This window comes from Thalia democratica, chromosome 9, assembly GCF_965202585.1.
Source record: "Thalia democratica chromosome 9, ktThaDemo2.hap1.1, whole genome shotgun sequence".
Classification (NCBI taxonomy): domain Eukaryota; kingdom Metazoa; phylum Chordata; class Thaliacea; order Salpida; family Salpidae; genus Thalia; species Thalia democratica.
Genome location: NC_139173.1, coordinates 2,096,729 through 2,117,432, shown reverse-complemented (window position 1 = coordinate 2,117,432; position 20,704 = coordinate 2,096,729).

The following is a 20,704-nucleotide window of genomic DNA, read 5'->3' as shown; positions in this document are numbered from 1 at the left end:
CTTAAGCTTTGTAGGAACAATAGAATAATATTATCAAAATGATTGAAAAAATTTACTAGAAAAAATCTTAAAATTTATTGTGTTTACTCTACTTGTTCGTTTTTACGTTAATAAGTAAAAAAAAGGTGGTTTTTTAGAACCTGTCAGTATATTTTCCTTAATTAAATTAAAACCACTTCAAAAATATTTAATTTGTTGTGCTAAATTTATTTGTGATCGAGAAGACTGTTAATTTAATTAACATTTTATAAAATCAATTCAAAATTGTTTAAAGAAGGTTTTATTCAACTTAAAAATACAACAGTATTCTGTTTTTGTAGTTAAAAATATGTTTTTAGTGGTAAAAAGTTAGTTTAGTGCAGTTTAGATTCACCAACTAAATATATTTATAAGGTTTATTATTTAACTGAGGAATAACATTAATAAAAAAGTAATAAATTCGGTAATATATTAGTGGTGACATAAATTTTATAATTACTTGTGAGCTTTTTATTAGCTTTTTTCATTCATGATATTTACTAATGCAGGCTGGACTATAAGAAAACAACATAAATAATAATAAAAAGACTATTCTATGGTTTTTATGTAAAGTTTTAGCTTAATATTTTGATTTTTTTATTTTGTTGTTGAATATGTCATATATTATTATATAAGTTAATAAAAGTTGAAATAAGTAATGTAGCTTAAGGTTTAAAATTAATAAAAAACTGCAGTAGCTAGTTGTAATATGATACATGTTTATTAATAAAGCATTATGATAGAAATGATAGAAAAAGTATGAAAAAAAAAAAAAAATTAAACATGAAACAGAATGTGACTCTGATTTAACTCTGTTTTTGTGTTGTTAGCATTTTTTTTTGCAAGTTAGTAAAGTTGTTGAATTTGTTTTTCTTTTTTCAAAAACTTAACTTAGTTGTCATTTTAGCTTATACTAAAATGGGTTCATGTTTAAAACACTAAAGCTGTTTTTTTAGTAGGTTCCAGGTTATAAATGAGTAAAGGCATACAAGAAAATAAGTATTTTTTACGATATCTATACATAAAAAACGCCAAGACATTGAAATATATTTTAATTATCATTTTAACTCAGAAAAATATATTTAAATCCAACAAAGGTCATAACAGAGCAGGGTCTAATGTAGATATCGACAAAAGTTTTGTTTAGTTAGTATAGTTATCACTAGCTAAGATTTTGTTATAGAGATTTACACCTATTTGATGAGTTTATAATGTTTTAAGCACATATAAGTTATACATTTAAAAAAGTATTCGTCTTACAACTACCGATTTAAGTTTATTTTATTAAGTTTTTACTTTAGATATTTCAATAATGCTTTTTAGGATCAAAATTTTAATACTAAATACTTTTTTAGTTTTAATTCGTTTAAGTCCTGTCTAGTATCTACCCTTTTTTAATTCTATCACATAGTTTTTTGTGCATAATAATTTTTTTTAATGGTAGATGGTTCTTAATCAAACTTCAAAATTGAGTCAATAAAGTTATTTGAAATAAGTTGAAATAACAAATATAGGGTTTAAGAAAACGATAGTTTATTTTATATACTATTGATATTCATTTCATATTTTTGTAATCCCTTTTAGCTTTAGTTAGTTACATGTTAAAAAAAATTATTGAATTGAAATTAAGAACTATTCATACTCACTTAGTGTGCGAGTCTTAAAATATCCAGTTACAAAAAAAAAATGAAATATAATATTTTTGACTAATTAAAAAAAAAGTTGTTTGTGTACTGTTCTCAATAACTCTTTAGAGAATAACTTTTTTCCTTATTAGGAATTGTTGTTTAGATTATGCCTGACAAATGGAAATTTTTTAGTAACTTTTCTCGTGTAGTTCCTTCTCTCATTTTAAATAAATAAGTAATTTTTTTTTAATTAAAATTACTTGTTTAGTGTTGGATTAAAGTTCTAAAAACAATTTAAAAATGTTAGTTTCTTAGATTATTTATAAAAACTGTGGTTAAGCTTCTAAGTAAAATTAATTGTAATAAAATTATAATCAAAATTATTTAAAAACAGCAACCACACAATGGATTGTACTATTTACTTATTTATTTATTATTTTTTTATTACTTAAATAAACACTACTGCTTAGATAAACAACCAATGATTTGTTGATGAGATAAAGATTCAACCCTTCAGATAAACTTTAGTAAATGCTTTTTATTCTTTCAGCAAATGTCATTCCACTTCGAAGTAGTTAGAACTAGATTAGATTTACTCAAAGGAAAAGTATGCTATACTTTTATATTTTTAAAGTTAGTTGCAATGTTTTAATAAAAGTCCATTTATAGTTTATTTTTTCTGATAAAAAATAATTAAAACAATTTTAGCTAGTAATATTTCACAGTGATTTTATAACCATATAATTGTTAGAGTAATTTTGCCTATCTTGGTTCAGTTTTGTAATTTTTAGAAGGAATAAGATTGCTGCGAATTACTTTTTAACTTTTGATGTGTTTCTTTATAAGTGTGAGTTTTTAATATGTTTAATTTAAAAGAATTATTAAAAATAACGCTAATACAATTGCGGTTAAGCAAAATATTAATTTATTGATGCAAATTATACTACCAACGAAAATTTTAACTATTAGTTCACTGACTATTTATACAAGATAATCAATAGTAAGGCGCAGTCCATAGTTAATTTGTTTTTTTCTTTTGTAGTTCAGTTGAGTTTATTTGTACAATTTATAACTATTTGAAAAATATATAAATTTCCACGAATTTATTTTAAAACTATATTTATTTTGTATTTTTTATCATTATAGATATACCTGTCTTGTAACTTAAGAGAAAGTTAAGTACATTTTTGCTTAATTTATAAATGACTCACTTTAAATAATCTTAATGCATTTAATGAACATAAGCTTAATTATATTTGTTTAAGATGTTAAAAATGAGACTTTTAGCACATCTTTATAATGAATATGTCTCAGATAATTTATATGCTAGCTTCTTGGTTTCGACCTTAGTTGAGAAATATCTATGAACTTAAACCTGAACAACTTTGTAGCTACTTTATAACTTAAATGTATTTTTCACAGACGTATAATAGATTATGTCATTCTATGGAAGCTCAGCAAACTTCGGTGGACCTTCGAAGATGACCTCTTCGAATCAGCTGTCCAATAACTACAACAGTTTTAGTAGGAACAACATCAGTAGTAACAGCATGAGTAACAAGAGCATTAACAGCAACATTAGTAACAACAACATTACTAACAACAACATGACTAATAGTTATTATGACACCAGTAATAACAACATTAATAAGATCCATAGCAACACCAACATTAGTACCACCAGTATCAGCCAAAATATCATCCCTAGCAACAGCAATATTTATAACAGTAGCTCCGGGGTAACTAGCAGCCATTCTTCCAGTTCAGGTTCCACCATAGTGCCTGACAGTCAAAGGAGTCTTTATAGAAGCAATAAAGTAAGAGTATCTCAAGATGGTTCTTTGCAGAAACAAAGTTACGCAATATGGCAGCAAAAAAAAGATCAGACGAGGCAGAGCCAAACAGACTCGCTGAAGCAGAAGTACTCAAAGCTAGAGCTACAGAAGAAGGAAGTAGGGCAGACGATGCAATCGGTGCAACATACAACACAAAGCAGGTCGAAAGGTTTTAGCGAGCAGTTGAAAAAAAGTGAGGCCATGGTAGAAAGGAGCATACAAGACGAAGTAAAAAAACAACCCAGTCAGATTATAACACTCAACCCGCTAAATATTTTCAGTTTTGATGAACACGGTAAGCCGATTAGTATTGAGCAGTACAAATCACTAGTACAGGAAAAAAGTGTAGAGAACAAGCAGCAAAGCATGCAAGGGTCTCGGTTTCGGATCGTAAAGAAACAACCAACAAACTCAGCTACAAAAACTTCTACAGACTTCGTTCTGAGCCAGCAAGTCCAGCGAGTTCCAGCGAAAACAACTCATGGTAATCTCAGCCAAGCATCTCTAACGTCAATAAAAGTAATTTCTGAAGAACCAAGTCAATCAATCAAAATTAGCAAACAGAATAGTCAGCAAGTATTGCAAAATGATCCACAAAAAAGTCGATCTATCAATTTAGTTTCACAACAAAATCTTCAGCAAAGCCCACCTGCTGTATCAACAAGCCAACAGCAAAACTATGTACCAACTACAAGCTCATTAGAGAATAAGCAGCGAAGCATGCAAGGGTCTCGGTATCGTTGGGTAAAGAAACAACCAACGAACTCAGCTACAAACTTAGTTGACAGCCAGCAAGTTCAGCAAGCTCCAGCAAAAACAAGTCAGAGTAATCTCAGCCAAGCAAGTCAGCAACAAAACTATGTACCAACTACAAGCTCATTAGAGAATAAGCAGCGAAGCATGCAAGGGTCTCGGTATCGTTGGGTAAAGAAACAACCAACGAACTCAGCTACAAACTTAGTTGACAGCCAGAAAGTTCAGCAAGCTCCAGCAAAAACAAGTCAGAGTAATCTCAGCCAAGCAAGTCAGCAACAAAACTATGTACCAACTACAAGCTCAAATGAGAACAAGCAGCGAAGCATGCAAGGGTCTCGGTATCGTTGGGTAGAGAAACAACCAACAAACACAGCTACAAACTTAGTTGAGAGCCAGCAAGTTCAGCAAGCTCCAGCAAAAACAAGTCAGGCTATTCTCAGCCGAGCATTTAGCCAAGCAAGAATCAATCAAAACAATCAAACAGAACAGAGAAGCAATGAACAATACAGGGTGAACAGGTTTGTTTTTGTTATACTATTTGTAATTCATTATTAAATTATTTATCAAATGATTGTTTTACTTACTAAATAAAATACTCAATATGACAGTTTATCATTTAGCAACCAGGTTAATAACGTATATCAAAAATGTTAAAAATAAAATTGTAAAAATACATTATGTTAAGATTAAAAGTTTTCACATTGAGTTTTAAGGCAAAAGTATAGGTAAAGTATTCCCCTCATAAGTTTATTTTATTTTTTTTTAGATTTTTTATAAAACACAATAAAAAAATTTATAATGTGTGAGTTTACCTCTTATAAACTAATTTTTAATATGTCATCAGAATACTAAATTTAAATTTGTTTCAAAATAAAAACATGTAATGTTGTTTAAATTTCTAGCTAATGTATGCTTTTTCTAAGAGATCTAAAAAATACGTTCTTTAAATAAAAAACTTATTATTATAAACAAAATAAATAAAACAATTGTTTGCATATCCCTAGTTACTTGATGCATATTCCTTTGGAAATTTTAAATTTCACATAAAAATGCGTCTTTTGAAAAAAAACTTAATAAATTAAACAGGCATGCTGCTCCACCATCGACTGATAAGTTGAGTAGACAATTGCAACAGATGAGATCGGAACAAATTAATCAGATCAGTCGGGAGCAGAGGTTGAGGGAAAGTGAGTTGAGAAAGATCAGGCACCAAGACTCTGAACTTGCTAGGGTGATGGAAAACCAAGTCATTAGGGTAATTTTAAATAAAGTTTTTAAAAATTAAACAACTATAAATAAAATCAGTTTTTTCGTTAAATTCTAACTTTTTCTTTTATTAAGTTTTCTATTATTTTTAATCAAGGAAAATGCAGTCATTCAAGTATTAAAGAAATTTAAATCTTATAGTTTTTTTTATTGCAATAGCTCTTTCTCATACATTTGAAAGTGATAGAAAGAAGATAAATGAAAGAACAATATAAATAAATTAATTTTATTTACTAAATATTAACGTTATATAGTTGTTTTTCTTAACTAAAAAACATTGCTCAATTTACTGTTATGTAAAAAACTTATTTATTTATAGATGTGCAAATTAAATATTTTTTTACAACCAGGTTTCGGTGACAAAAAGTTGCGACCTCTTCAAGTTTTTTGAAGAGTTCACAATTTTTTGTCATCGAAACCTGGTTGTAAATAAAATATTTAACTTGCAAATATCTATTAAAATATTAAAACTAAAAAAATATGATAAACATTAAAAAAAAAGTTTTGGTACTTAAACTTGTTCATCATTCTACATCAAAGCGTAAATAAGTTTTTGGTTTAAATTTCTGCTAATCATGTTAATCTATAAATTTTATAATAAAATATGCTTTATCTTTGTTTTTAACAAAATGAACTTTTTATGATATATTTATTTTTGTTTTTTCGTTATGTGTCTTTCTGTTTTTGTGGCCTAGGTTTTTATCATACGGACAATAACCTTGCAATAATAATAATAAACTAAATGTTTGAAAAAATTAAGGTTTTAATAAAAACATTATTTCTATGGAGCTGAAAAAAATTGTATAAGTAAAACAAAAAAAATCGATTCTTTTGTTCCTCTTGAACTTAGTGATCTATTTTAATTCAAAAAATACTTTAAGGGTTTGCAAACTGAGGCCGGCGACCATAAAATTCTGACTCCGGTTATAATAAATATGAGTTTCACACTATTTTGTATTAACTATCAATAGAAGATTAACATGAAGTTTTTAGTTTTTAGTAAATATTTGTAAAAAAGTTCATCGATTCAAGTGTTCAATATTTTCAATAATTTATGTACATTCTAGAATTTAACAAGTAAGTAAAAAGTACTTTTTTCAACAACATGAATACTTATTTTGCATTATTAAGGTAGCACAAAAAAACAATTTAAAAAAATTTACTTATTTTAGAGGTTAAATTTAAATTTTCAGGACATGCAGAAAAGTTTTGATGCTGCGCAGAAACAACATGCGATTATGAGGCCGGAGACCCGGAGCAAGAGCAGAAATATGTCGTACAGATATTATTACATATATTATGAACAGGGTACGTAGCTAGGTAAGATGCTGTGACGCTGTAAATCTTTTGTAAAATGTGTAAAATTTACTTTAGAATATATTTGCATCGTTGCGTTATTGTCTCAGCCATAGTTGCCAAAAATTTTCCTACAATCATAATAAGCATTTAATTTCTTGTTTAACCACAAACTATTAAGTATTTTGTGGTAATTTCCGGCAGCTTTGGTCTCAGCTACACCCCTATTGATAAATAATTTTTTCTCATTTAAATTTAGCTTAGTTCAGATTCACTCAAATTCTTATCTGATGATTTTTACTTTCAAAAGATAAGTTAGTACGATTATGTTAGGTTACTATAAAGTATGTAAGTTTTTATAAAAAGCTTGTACCCAATTTTTTTTTTGATATAGATTGCCCTGATTTAAAAGTTAGTTTTTTATTTTATATAAGTTTTAGTGAAAATACTTTAACTTGGTGTTAAAAAAATATATATCCTAGCTGAATAAGCAATCTCGTTTGAGAGTTTCGGAAATTAATTGTTAGAAATATATTAAAAAAACGTATTTTATGTTTAAAAAATAAAAATAAAACTATATACGTAAGTCAAAGTATTAGAAAAGTAGCTTAGTACTATAATATGAATTTTTAGAATAAAAAAGACCAATAAATTAAAGTAATTTAGAGTTCTTTACAAATAATTATAGTTTAGATAGTTTAAAAGTTTATACAAAGACATTTTTTAAATAGTTTTAAGAAAAGAACAGTGTTCAGTTTTGATTATAGAAGTTTAAGTTTGCTAAAATTCATAATTTATTTCTTTTATCCTGCTATGCACAAATTAGTTTAGGTAAAGAGCTTTCAATAAAGAAAGGTTTAGTAGAACAATTAAAAAAAATTTAATAAATTTTAACTGTTGCACCTTAAATAAAGTATTTAATTTTGCTTTTGGTAATTCATTGAAAATAAATAAGCATAAAAGTGAACCTGATTTAAATATACTACCTTATGAATGAAAAGTTTTGATTTTTTTTTGAAAGTATCGATATTTGCATGCAAAATAATTTAAGATGGTTTTGCTTTTTGTACTAATAAATTTACACTTTTGTTTTCTTAGTACTCACGAGGTAAAATATTTTATAAAAAGTACAACAAAATTTTTAGACTTATAACAAACTGCAATAGTTTTACTAATGTGCCTTTTATATTTGTTATTATGTTTGTGACTGCGCTATTTTTTATTTTTAAATTTTTTGAATAAACGAAGTATGTGTTAGATTTGAAAAATATTGTACTCTTGTCATTTTTTAATTTAAATTATTACTATTATTGCTACAAAAAAAATTATATATGCTTTTAGTTTTTCTTTTATATTCTCTTTTCTCTTATAAGAAATCGTTAAGGAGTAATTAGAATATTATAAAACCCAGAACGTGTTAAAAGTGATAAAACATAATAAATTTAAATTTTAAAATAACTTTCTTAAATTGACATGACAAAGTAGCTAATATCAAACAACCTAAGTGTCTTAAAAATTATGAAGTTTAAAAAGTGGTTTGTCATATAAGTTTTAATTTTAAAATATGAAAATGGTTTTTAACTTTCTACAATAAGTGTTAAAGCTATAGGATTAATTTCTAAATAAAAAAACTATAAGCTGTAAATTACGCTGGAATTTTTTTTTGTAAAACTTACAAAAAATTTTTAACTAAAAACAACCATAAAGATATCTACTTTATTTTAGTATAAAAAGACGTGTAAAGTAGTCTTTTAAATTTAAATTTAAAAACCAAAGATATTAGTGAAGATAAAATAAGTAAATCTATAAGATATTAATCGAAACCAGTGTAAATTATCTATAACTTATACGTATACTTTAGAACAGTATATTTTTTAAGTATGAACATTTTTGTAAATTAACAATTTTGTAGCAAGTAGTTTTTCTAAAGAAGAGAGGTTAAAAATTGAGTAGTATTAAAACTTACGTTCTAAAACTTACGCATTTTGTATTAATTTGTTAATATTAAGTGTAATAAATCACAGAACTTAAAAGCTCTAAATTAAAAAAAAAATTTGGAGGTATTAGATTATAAGAAAATTACTTATACACGTGTAGTTTCATATTAATAAGCCTGAACTATTTTGAAAAAGTATTAAGGTTAGGATTATAAAAAGGGTGGGCAACGTACAGCCCCAAAGCTATATTTAGATTGAAAATAAATGTAGATAGTCTCCAAATTAGATAAACTTAAAAAATAAAATAAAAACAAATATTGAATTGTCATTTTAATTATATTTTTGATACGCTTTAACTATATCATAGCAATTCGGATTTAAAAAACGTTTTTAAACTCATTTTGAAACGAATGGGTTTATCATGCCAATTTGATCATCAGACTACAAGCCTTCGGTAGACTGAGACCGGTTTCGTCCTTATTAGAAATCATCAGTCAGTCACAAACAAAATTGAAGACTACAAGTTTTTTGTTTGTGACTGACTAATGATTTCTAATCAGGACGAAACCGGACTCAGTCTACCGAAGGCTTGTAGTCTGATGATCGAATTTGCATGATAAACCCTTTTGTTAAACTTGAGCTTGTCTCAAGGCATACGAAAGTCCAGGCTTTCGCCGATTCTTTTTTATTGATTAAACTCTTTTTGCAAAACTTTCTTAGAATTTTTTAAAAAGAAAGTTTTCCGGTAATTCAGGCCCACCGACTTTTATCTAGGTTATTGTAAAGTTTGAAAGTTTTTATAATATTTAACAAATTTAAAAAAGCAAGTATTAATATTTTTAAAGTTTATAAAAACAAAAAACATTAAAACTTAGATACGTTAAAAACATGAATAAAACTGTGCATAGAAACTAATTTATTTAGCCGTCTTAATTAGCATAAAGTTAATGTGATGCTTATCAGGGGCGTCGCGTGAGTTGGAACGCTGGAGCTGCTGCTCTACCTAAAAATGATAAGTAAAGTGTACTAAGTTAAAGAGTTTAAACTTTCAAACACACTGCTTTAAGTGTGACTCTGCTTCAGCTGTACACCCTAAACTACTTTAGTTAACAACTTATGTTAAAGCGTAGAAATTGAGCTTTAAAATCATGTAAAAATATTTATTCTTAAAAAACAAGAAAATTTTGTTATTACGAAGTTGTACAAAAATTACAGCCAAATGCATACATGACCGTCGTTAAGTTCCCTGCTGAACTATTTTTTTTTTAAATTCTTTATTTGATGTTCAAAATGTTCGTAAAATTAGAGCTGCAAGCCCAATCTGTGTCAGCTGCATTTTAAACGTTACAAGTTTTCAATACAAAAAATGTTGAAAAGCTGAATTCTGCAGCTGCATGAACTTTCAGCATCATGTGAATTAGATAATGATCGTTGTTAAAAATTAACTAAAACGCCAGCACTATAAGACAAGTTGAGCTCGAGCAGAAGAAACTCGATCAGAGGCAACTCAAGCAGGGACAACTTGAGCAGGAGTAACTCAAGCAGAAGAAACTCGGAGGGAAAACTCGACCAGAGGCAACTCGAGCAAAGTCAACTCGAGCAGGAGCAACTCAATTAGGGACAACTCGATAAGAAACAACACGAGCAGAAGAAACTTTAGTAGTGGAAGTTCAAGCAGAGACAACTCAAGTAGGTGAAATCAAACAGAGGAAACTAAAGCAGAAAAAACTCGAGGAGGGAAAACTCGACTAGAGGCAACTCGAGCAGGAAAAACTTGAGCAGGGCAATTAGAATCAGTAAAGGGTAATGGTATATACTTTTTTAAGAATAATTATTTTTGAATTTAATATAAGATATATTTAAACTAATATCTAAAAGATCCTTTACTTAAAAGTTGGAATATTATTTTATTACTACTTCTGTTGATAATTTAAATACTCTAAACTCGGAACAAAATGCTTCAAACTCGACAATATGACATCTGCAGCACCCCCTAACACGCGACGCCACTGGTTGCTTATATATCGTACGTTTTTGGAGTTTAAAGATGAAATTTTAATATTTGAAACTTTACATTAGAGAAATTTATGAAGTTGAACCATGATACAAATATGAGCTTTGCAAAAAAATGTTACTTAAAGGTCTAATCCTAATTATGTACGCAACTTTCTGGATGATGATCAAATGTAAACAGCTTTTTTATTTGCTAGTATTTAAATTATTATATTCTAAAAATCTGTACTGGAAAGTTATAAAATTGATTCTGTCGTTTCCATTCATTAAAACAGACAGAATACACCTGCCTGATAATTGTTTAAGTATATAAATATATAAGGGTTTTTATCTTAAAAATAATTTAATATCAATAATGCAAAACCAAGTGAAAAAGTTGCAAGTAATAAACATTAAAAATGTAGATACAAACATATCAACATTCAAGTATATGCTTTACAAAAACAAATATTCTTAAAAGTCGATTCCTAATTATGTACGGGACTTTCTTGACGATGATTTAATGTAAACAGCTTTTTTACTTGCTAATATTTTAATTATAAACTATGTCCTAAAAAGTTTCAAAACCGATTTTATCGTTTCCATTCATTAAAAATAACCACAGTAAGCCTGCCTGATAATTACTAATAAAACGAAACCAAGTCGCAGAATGTCCAGGGATTGTTGATGATAGTCGCGCGATTTTATTTTAACCTTAAAAATAATTTTATATCAAGAATGCAAAACCCAGTGCAAAAGTTGGAAGTAATAAACATTAAACATTTAGATACAAACTTATCAACATTCGAATACGTATTTCATATCTCAGAGTGACTAACTAAACATAACTTTTATATTACTTACAGTTTTTTACTGTTTCAATTATCCATTCTCTTTTATTAATTACGGAAAACATTATAAATACTTTTCAAAATATGTTTCTTAAAGTTATTGTTAATCGAATATAATTGTAATATACATAATTATAATAAGCATACACGTTTAAAAGAAACTATAGCCGAATATATTCATACAACAAGTTTTTTAGAGCATATTTAACGTTTAAAACGTTTACAATATTTTTTATTTTCAGTACTAATCGTTTATTTACTAAAAATGTGCACCAAAAGTTAATTCTACAACCATCATAAACACAAATTTTTACAAGTTTAAATAAAGTAGGTGCTTTATGATATATTAAATAGAAGAGTTTTCAAAAATGATCTTTAAAAAGAACATCTACGGATTCTAAGATCTTGGAAGGCAAGAAAAGAGTCTACTCAAACAGCATAGAAGAAAAGTTGTATAACAAACTTTTGTAAAAATAACCTTTTGAAACATTTAAAACATAAAATACAACTAAAAAATCTAAATAACCAGCTTTAAGTACTCAAAGATTAAAAGAAATCAAGTTTTTATAATTATTACAATTTAAATGTTTTAAAATTTATCCGGACACAACTTGATAATTACTAAGCTACTATAAAACATAACATTTATTTTTGATGATACATTTTAATCTCCAAGTCTTCTTCTTCTTCTCATCAACCAAAAAGGATCTGTCTCAACTGTTGACCCAGCTCCTCAATCGAAACAGGAGGAACTTCCCTAGGAAAAAAAAGTATTTTTTTCTTATTTCATATTTTCTTACAATATATTTCAGTATGACTGGCTTAAAAAATCTAAGTTTATTTAAAATATTCAACTATTTTGATTTTGTGTGGATACTTTACACTTATAAAACTAATCTTATTATTATTTTTTTATATATAAGAGTTTTAACATCATAAGGGCTAGATATTTTCACTCATAATAAAAATTTTGTTGCTCAACTTCTATAGTAAATAATTATTTTTTTTAAAGAGATTTCAAGTTTTCTTTAAACCCACAATGTTGAAAATAATTATAAAATACTAATAAGCCATTAGAATAAAAGACGTATAAATTAAACAAAAATCTATTAACTACCTAAAAATATTTATAAAATCACCTGTTAACTTTGCTCCACTCTGTTCTTCTTTGTCCTGCCTGAAAGTCCTGGTTAGATCCCACTTGCATCCCTTCATCTTGTACTATCTGTTTTAACGTACCTCCTAAAAGCTCTAATGACTTGTCAACTGTATTTGAGTAATTTGGAAGAACTTGTTGATTGTGCTCTGTTTGTGTTTTAATTCTCCTTTGACTTGCTTGAAAATCTTGGTAAGATCCCATTTCTTCCTTCACTGTCTGTTTTACTTGACTGCCTAATAAATCCAAATACCTGTCAACTGAGCAACTTGGATGATCAGCTCTTCTGCTTATGTTGTTGTTACTCATACACTCGGTAGGAGCTTCCATCTGTGTTTGATGGATGTGGTTCATAGGATTGTTTAATACCGTTGCTTGTCCAGGATGTATTTTGTAATAAATCGGCATTTTTTGGTGGTAATTTTTGTTGTTCAATCCCATATTACTTCTTTGCGCAGGTACTTGCAACATTTTCTGGCTTGGAACTAATATTCGTTGGTTTGGAGCTATTTGCTGATTTGAAGCTTTTTGCTGATTTGGAAATATTGGCTGGTTTGAAGCTATCTTCCGATTTGAAGTTAATATTTCCTGGTTTTGAAATACTTGCTGGTTTGGAACTACTTGCTGATTTGACCTCACAACTGGCACAAATACTTGTTGCGTTCTAGAGTTAGCAAGTGCAGTTTGCTGCATATTCTGACTCCCTATCATTTGCTGGGGATTAACTTTATACAGTGAGTTGTCTATCAACTGATCTGACAGACGTATACGTTGTTGCACTTGCTTATAAACATGTCTTCTTAAATCTTGGTAAGTTTGGTAATCTATTTGTTCATTAGGATTATTTTTAACAATTTTTGGTCTGCTGTTCATCATTTTTTCAGAAGAAATTCTCAATTGACTAGCATATTTCTTCTGTTTTTCCATATCTTCTTCTTCTTGTATCAATTCTTTTATACTCTTCCCCCTATTTTGGTCTTGTCTCTCCTTCAAGAGTTCGTTGTTGAATTGCGGTAGAGAACTATCCAGGGAAACTCTGACTTTACCGTCCTTACCTTTTATAAAAGAACCATCTCGCTTATTTTGCTGTACGTGTCTTCTTTGAGATATTCAAATTGAGGAAATCTTATTTTATTGTGCATTCTTTTATTTTCCGCAAGGATTTTTAGTCTACCTGAAATATCTTGATCATAGAAATCTCTGAATTGCTCAGAATCTTGTTTTGATTGCCTAATCTTTTCTTGTCTTTTTTTCCACAGTCTATCACTAAATTTCTGCAGGAGATATCCCTGTGATGCACTTGTTTTACGGTCGTTGTCATTTTTGAGAACAAAAAGTGGAGGGACTCTAACTTTATTGCGCATATCATTATTCTCGCCAAGAATTTCTAGTCTACCTGAAATATCTTGGTCGTAGAAGTTTTTAAACTGCTCAAAATCTTGTTTGAACTTTCTCATCTTCTCTTGTCTCTCCTCATACAGATAATTACTCAATCTATCGAGGTATAGATCGTTATAAACCATCCTTTCATTCATCATCTTCTCTGCTTCCAGTTGTTTGTCCTCAGAAATTATTTTCTCTTTCTGAATTTGTTCCTCTTCCAACCACAATTCCTCAAATCTTTTCTGTCTTTTCATATTTTCTGTAATTTTTGAGAGCTGTTTATCGAGAGATTTGAGTAAAGGATCAGAGCCCATATAAGTTTGGTTAAAATCTGGATAGCTACTGGAAACTCCTGAACTAATGGATCCGGTGTCATCAAAATCTTCAGGTCTGAGGGTCCTGGAAGAATTTGTATCAATGTCACTAGCAGTTACTCCTGGACTAGTGTAAGTAGAAGAACTATAAAATCCTGACGACCCATGGTTGTAGTCGGAAGACATGTTTTTTTACAATCTTATAGAAGTTTTTAAATAGTTGCATGTTGAAAAACTGATGTGCAAAACTTAAAAAAATTATCGTTTTTCACAATAAAAATGTATGTTTTTTAAGCATATATATATATATGTTAAAAAAAAAAGTTATAAACTAAAAACCTAAAAACAGTTTTTTACTAAACTATTTTTCAAGTAAAGTTTAACTAAAAAAAATATTCTAAAAGTTTTCGTTGAACACAATTATGTAATTTGATAAATACTTTAAAATATAAAAATCTAAATTCAAATAAAACAAAAAACAGGGTCGCCAAAGGCTTTAAAAAAATTACAGGTGCTTTTGATTTTCTATCAGGTTTTAGAATGTAATCGTTTTTAGTCTATATCTGTTATAAAATTAAATTTAAAGTTAAAAGCTGTCTAAAATAGTATAAAAAGATCCTAATATGCTACTTTGAAATATTTATAAGAAAAAATAAAGTACTAAGTATGATAGATTTTTCGTATTTAATTAAAACTTCATGGTTTTACATCTAGAAAAAGCTTAAAATTCCAGGTTTTTTAGTGATTTTAGTTTAAAGTTCCAAGCTTTTCCGAGTAATTTTAGCCTAAGTTGTCAAACTCTAGTTTTTTTTTCAGGATTCCAGGTAATTTGCCACCTTAAAAAAATGAACCTAATTATTCCATAACATAATATTATATAGCTTAATAATAATAATTTCTTAAATTATTAAATATTTTTAACTTTTTTAAGTAGTGTATAAAACTACAAATAGTTAATAAAAATAATTAGCCATTGTGTTTATACACTTTTTGATTAAGAATCAATTACAAACAATTTTACCAAGTAGCTCCAATTTATCTTTTATAAGTAATTCCAAAAAAAATAATTTAAGTTGCAGTAATTAAAAAAAAAAATTTTATAGACAAACAAGTAATAAATTTACCAAAGAAATAAGTGTTTAAAAGCTATTTTAAATTCAAAGCATTTTTAATTGTAAGAAAAAATACATTTGACAGAAATGTGATAAACATTTAGTAGGCAATGAATTCTATGTTTTACAACTTAAGTGTAACAATTTTTTTTTGGGTCGCTTATAATTTGTTAGTTATTAATGTTACTATAGTAATTGAGTTCTTTAAAATACTCAAAAAACTAAACCTGGAAAAAGTAATAACTTATTTACTAAACACTTTTACTTCATTTCACTAAGTTCAAAACAGTATAAGTAAACAATATAAAACCAGCCAAATAAAATTTATATTTATAAGCTAAAACAGCTTCTTGGTAATTAAATTTTATAAGCTGGATTTATTTTATGTTATTAAAAGCTTTAAATAAACAGACTTATCTTACATTTTGTATTAACTTTAAGCTTTTTAGCTTTCTTGACCAGTGATACTTGAAACTTTAAATATATACACTTTGAGCAAAAAATAACATTATGGACTTAATTTTTCAGACAAATTAGAAAAAAATAACAAGATTAAAATATTTGTTATTGTGAGTCTAAACTTGATCTAAACTAAAAAAGTTAAATTAATGTAATTTGTTAAATGTATAAAACATTACTATTTTGGTAAAAAAAAGAAGTTTTCATTTCTTAATTAACAAATTCATAGACTCGTTTAGCTTCTAAATAAAATTTATTTTAGCTTACTAACAATTTTTAATTGTTTATTTAAAGTATTTAAATAATTTACATTGCATTTAACAAAGTTAAATAAACGATCACTTTAAATGAACTGAGAACTTCTTAAAAAAAATCACTTTTTTTAATATGTGAAATTTATTTATGACAAAAACTGGAGAAAACAATTTAGTTATAGTAAAAGTAGTTTTATAACTAAACAAGATTTTTAAAAATATATCTTCTTATTTCCACTGGTTAAGCTTATATTAATTAAGAACTGTTTATTAGCTAAACAGAAAGTGTAAAGTTTCACTTTTGCACTGTAACTAGATACTTTTGATAACATCAAAATTGTTTAAACAAAACAATGGTTTTTAGAAAAAAATGAAACTTTTAGGAAGTAAAGCACAAAACTTTGAAAACAATTTTTAATGCAAAAAAGGTTCAAACTGTGATTAAAAACTATTAAATACATAAAATTATAGTCAAAAATTTTATTGTTTATTCTTAAACTAAAGTTCGACTTTAGGAAAACTTTTCTTATTTACTAGCTAAAAGTGTATACTACTTTTGATATTTTGATCATTTTTTTTAAACAATTTTTATTGACTTTATATCTTACTTTCCTTTATAAGTTTTCAAATAAAACATACAAACAAAATTTTTTGTTAACTACAAACTAATAAAAAAAATATTTGACTACTAAGCTGTTTTATTTCTATCAAATTATACCAAACTTTAATAAGTACATACTTTCTGTTTTTACATCTTAACTTAAAATACTCAATTATAGATGACAAACTCTTCACTTAATAATCAATTTAATTAAAAAATACCAAAATCAAACTTGTAAATAAAAAAAAATATTTTAGTTAAACCAACAAAAACTGTACAGAGCTTATTTTGAAAATTTCCAAGCTAATCATACTTTTAGTAATATAATTTATAATTATAAAATTTTTAGGCTATATACTTATTAGTCATATAAAGTTTAAAAAAAAATAAAGAACTTATACAATTAAATTTCTTTTTTTGATGCTAATTTTGTTTAATCTTTATACTAAACAAATAAATAAAAATTAAAATAAATAACATTTTAACAAAAACTATAAAAGCCACTAAAGCCAACCAAAAACTAGGTATAAATTTTTAAAAATGTTTTACAAACTTTATTACTTAAAATTTTAAACTATTCTAATTTAATTGTCATGAACAAGTATAATACAGTATAAGTTATTCTTGTTCTAATCTTACCACTTTTAGTTTATGTTTGACATTAAACTAAAAACAAAGCTGTATAATTAAATTCTCACATAAAAAAATTAAAACAGAAATTAATAAATATGGGAATTATTTATAAAAAAATATAAATATTTAAAGATTTTCATACTAAAATGCAAACAATGCATAAAACTTTCCAAAAAAAAAAACATGCTTGCAACACAATAAAGAAACTAAAGTTTTAAATTATATACTTATTACATTTTTTTCACTGTATAATGACCAGACCACATGATTCAAGTTTACATCCTAATAAAAACATTTAAATAATTCTTGAAACTTAAGTAAAAACTGTGATTATACTATTTATTTTAGCTATTGAAAACTTAACTTTACTTGAATGACTTATTATTGGATTGGTCATATGTTTCCAAGTTTTATAGCCTACTAAATAATATTTTTAAAATTATTAGACTTTAAAGTTAAGCTTTTTGTAGAAATAATATTTATAAAATATTATTGTGTAGTAATTTTACTAATTTAAATTTACATTAGTAGAACAAGTTGCATGAAAATATGTAGTTAGAATTTTTTTTCTTTAATTGAAAATTTTAATTTGTTTAAGTTTTAATAATTTTTTAGAAAGTAAAATTATTTGTATCGTGAAGAAAATTAAACTTTAAAACACACAACAATAATTGTTATACAAAAGCTCTATACAGTAACTGAAACAAAATAATAAGTTGATTTAACTTGAGTTTTTTAAATAAAGGAGAAAATTTACAATGTTAATGGTTTTTTATATTTCTTAAAGCCACCTTTCTATAAAATATTTTATTTAAGTTGAACAACAATAAAACTTAATGAAATCTTAAGTACTAAGAAAAGAAGTTTATAATAAGAAAAGTTATTAAAACTAAAAGTTATTCATTAAACTTTTATTATTTCACTTGTTATGGTAATTTTTTCCCATTCATATCGTTGGATATGAAACTGTTGTAGGCAAACTCTAAGTCATACTTGCTTGAACAAACTATTTCAGATTTCTCCAAACTGTTTATTCAATGTAGATAGTCGTATTAATTTATTTTTTTTAAGTATAAATTCTAGATGATTTAAAACATCTATGCTTTCGGCCATCATTCGACAAAACAAAACGTTTTGAAATTAAGAAACTATTGTATTTGTTAAGCTAGATTTACTCTATGCTAAACTTCTACTAACAATGAGCTGATACCAACTGTGTCCACTGTGGGCTGTCCAAAGCAGATTTCTAGCTTATAAGGGAAATTCCCAATTATTCTGCCCTTTAATCTAGTTTTACTTTATTAATGATAACCATTAGATAAGTTTTGAATGTCGAGTAGTTGTATTTTGTATGCGTTAAAGATTGTTATCAAACATCTAATTAGAAATTTTAAGTATAAAACTTACAAAAATACTCACATGAAATTATAAAAATATGAAAAAAAATATATAAATATAAAAATATGAAAGTAGAATAAAGCAGTGCTTTTGAACCTTTTTTTAGTGGCGGAACCCTTTTCCAAAGTTCAACTTTTCCGCGGAACCCCTAATTTTAATTTTACATAAAATGTTTAATTAAATAAATGTTCTTTTTTTAATTTCGAAAGGCTTCGCGGAACCCTATTTCAGAAGCACTGGAATAAAGTAAATTTCAATTATACTCTCTAGCTGTAAATAAAAATATTTTGAGAAAAATATGTAAAACGAACCCTCTTAAAAACAACTATAAGTTTAATAAAATATGTTTTAAAGAATTAGAAAAAAAACATTTATTATATAAATTGTTATTATATATAGAAATTTCTTAAACTTACAACTTTGAACAAAAAGTATGTTTTAATACTTTTTATTCTAGTCACCATTGAAATACTGAATTTTAAAAGGTCCTAAACTTTTAAACTACTATTATCACAACCATTTATAAATTGAACTTTACGATGACTTTTTGTTTGATTTTGCCTTTTTAATCTAACACTTTTTGTTGCTTTTGTATTAAGACAAAAAGGCTTATTGTTTGAAATATTGAAATTTAGAAAAAAAGGTAATATAAATGTACACTCTGAAAATAAGTAGTTATTATATAAAAGCTTCAAAAAAAGACATTTTCTTGTTACAAATTCATAACAGACAGCACAAAGTTTTAACACTAACACTTGATTTCTTGATCACAGTTTTAAAATAAAGAGAATTTAAGAGTTATTTACTCTCAACTTGACTCAAGTTGGTCATTTTAAGTATTTGTGTGGCGTATTTAAACTATTTAATAACCAAAACTCAAATTGGTTTTTATTTTTGCAGAGTTTAAACTAAAATAAATTACAGGTCCTTTCACTAAAAAAAAGTAAGTACTTTTTTTCACTATGTTTAATTTTTGTTTTACCATTTATACATCTTTAGTAAACTAAACTGACCCTTTACAGTTAGCTTTAACATGATTTGCTACAAAATTAATAGGAGCAAAGAGCAGTAAAAAACAATTTTAGCCTAGCAACACACATTCAAGGTAAATTGTAAAAAAAAAAGTAAATTATCTTAAAATTGACTACCTAAAAATATACTTGCTTAAATATTTTCATAATCAGCTCTTATAAAATAATTTATATCAAATTTTTTAGACTTCATGAAAGTGCTTTTTCAAATCATGAGTTGCCAAAAAATTACGAGTTCTGGAAAAACATTGAAACACCTGGAATTTGAAAAAACTTGGAATCGTCTTGGAAAATCCTCAAATTTTGAGCATAAATCACTAAAATACCAAGAATTTTAAACAATTTTTACATATTAGCTTATGAAATTTTGATTAGATAAAAAATGTAACATTTACATTATTAACTTTTGTAAACATGAAATTTTTTATTTAATACAATACATGTTGAAAGTAGCTTTACAGCATCTTTTCAATATATTTACTACAGTAACCTGCCAATTAGGTACGCACTTCCTAAGTACGAAATGCCAGTTTTAACCGAAAAACACTGTGTTAAATTTTTTTATATTTAAAAACCTAAAAGTAGTAATATAAAAGTATTATATCTAAAGATATATAAAAATAAAATTAAAGTTATCTGTGTTTAAAAAAAATATCTAGCCCGATATATCCTGATTAGCCTAAGAGACCAGAGATTGTACCTTTATGTGATAAATATAATTTCTTGTTTCAAATAAATTAAAAAAGCTAATAAAAGTGTTAGATAAAAAACTTAACCCTATTAA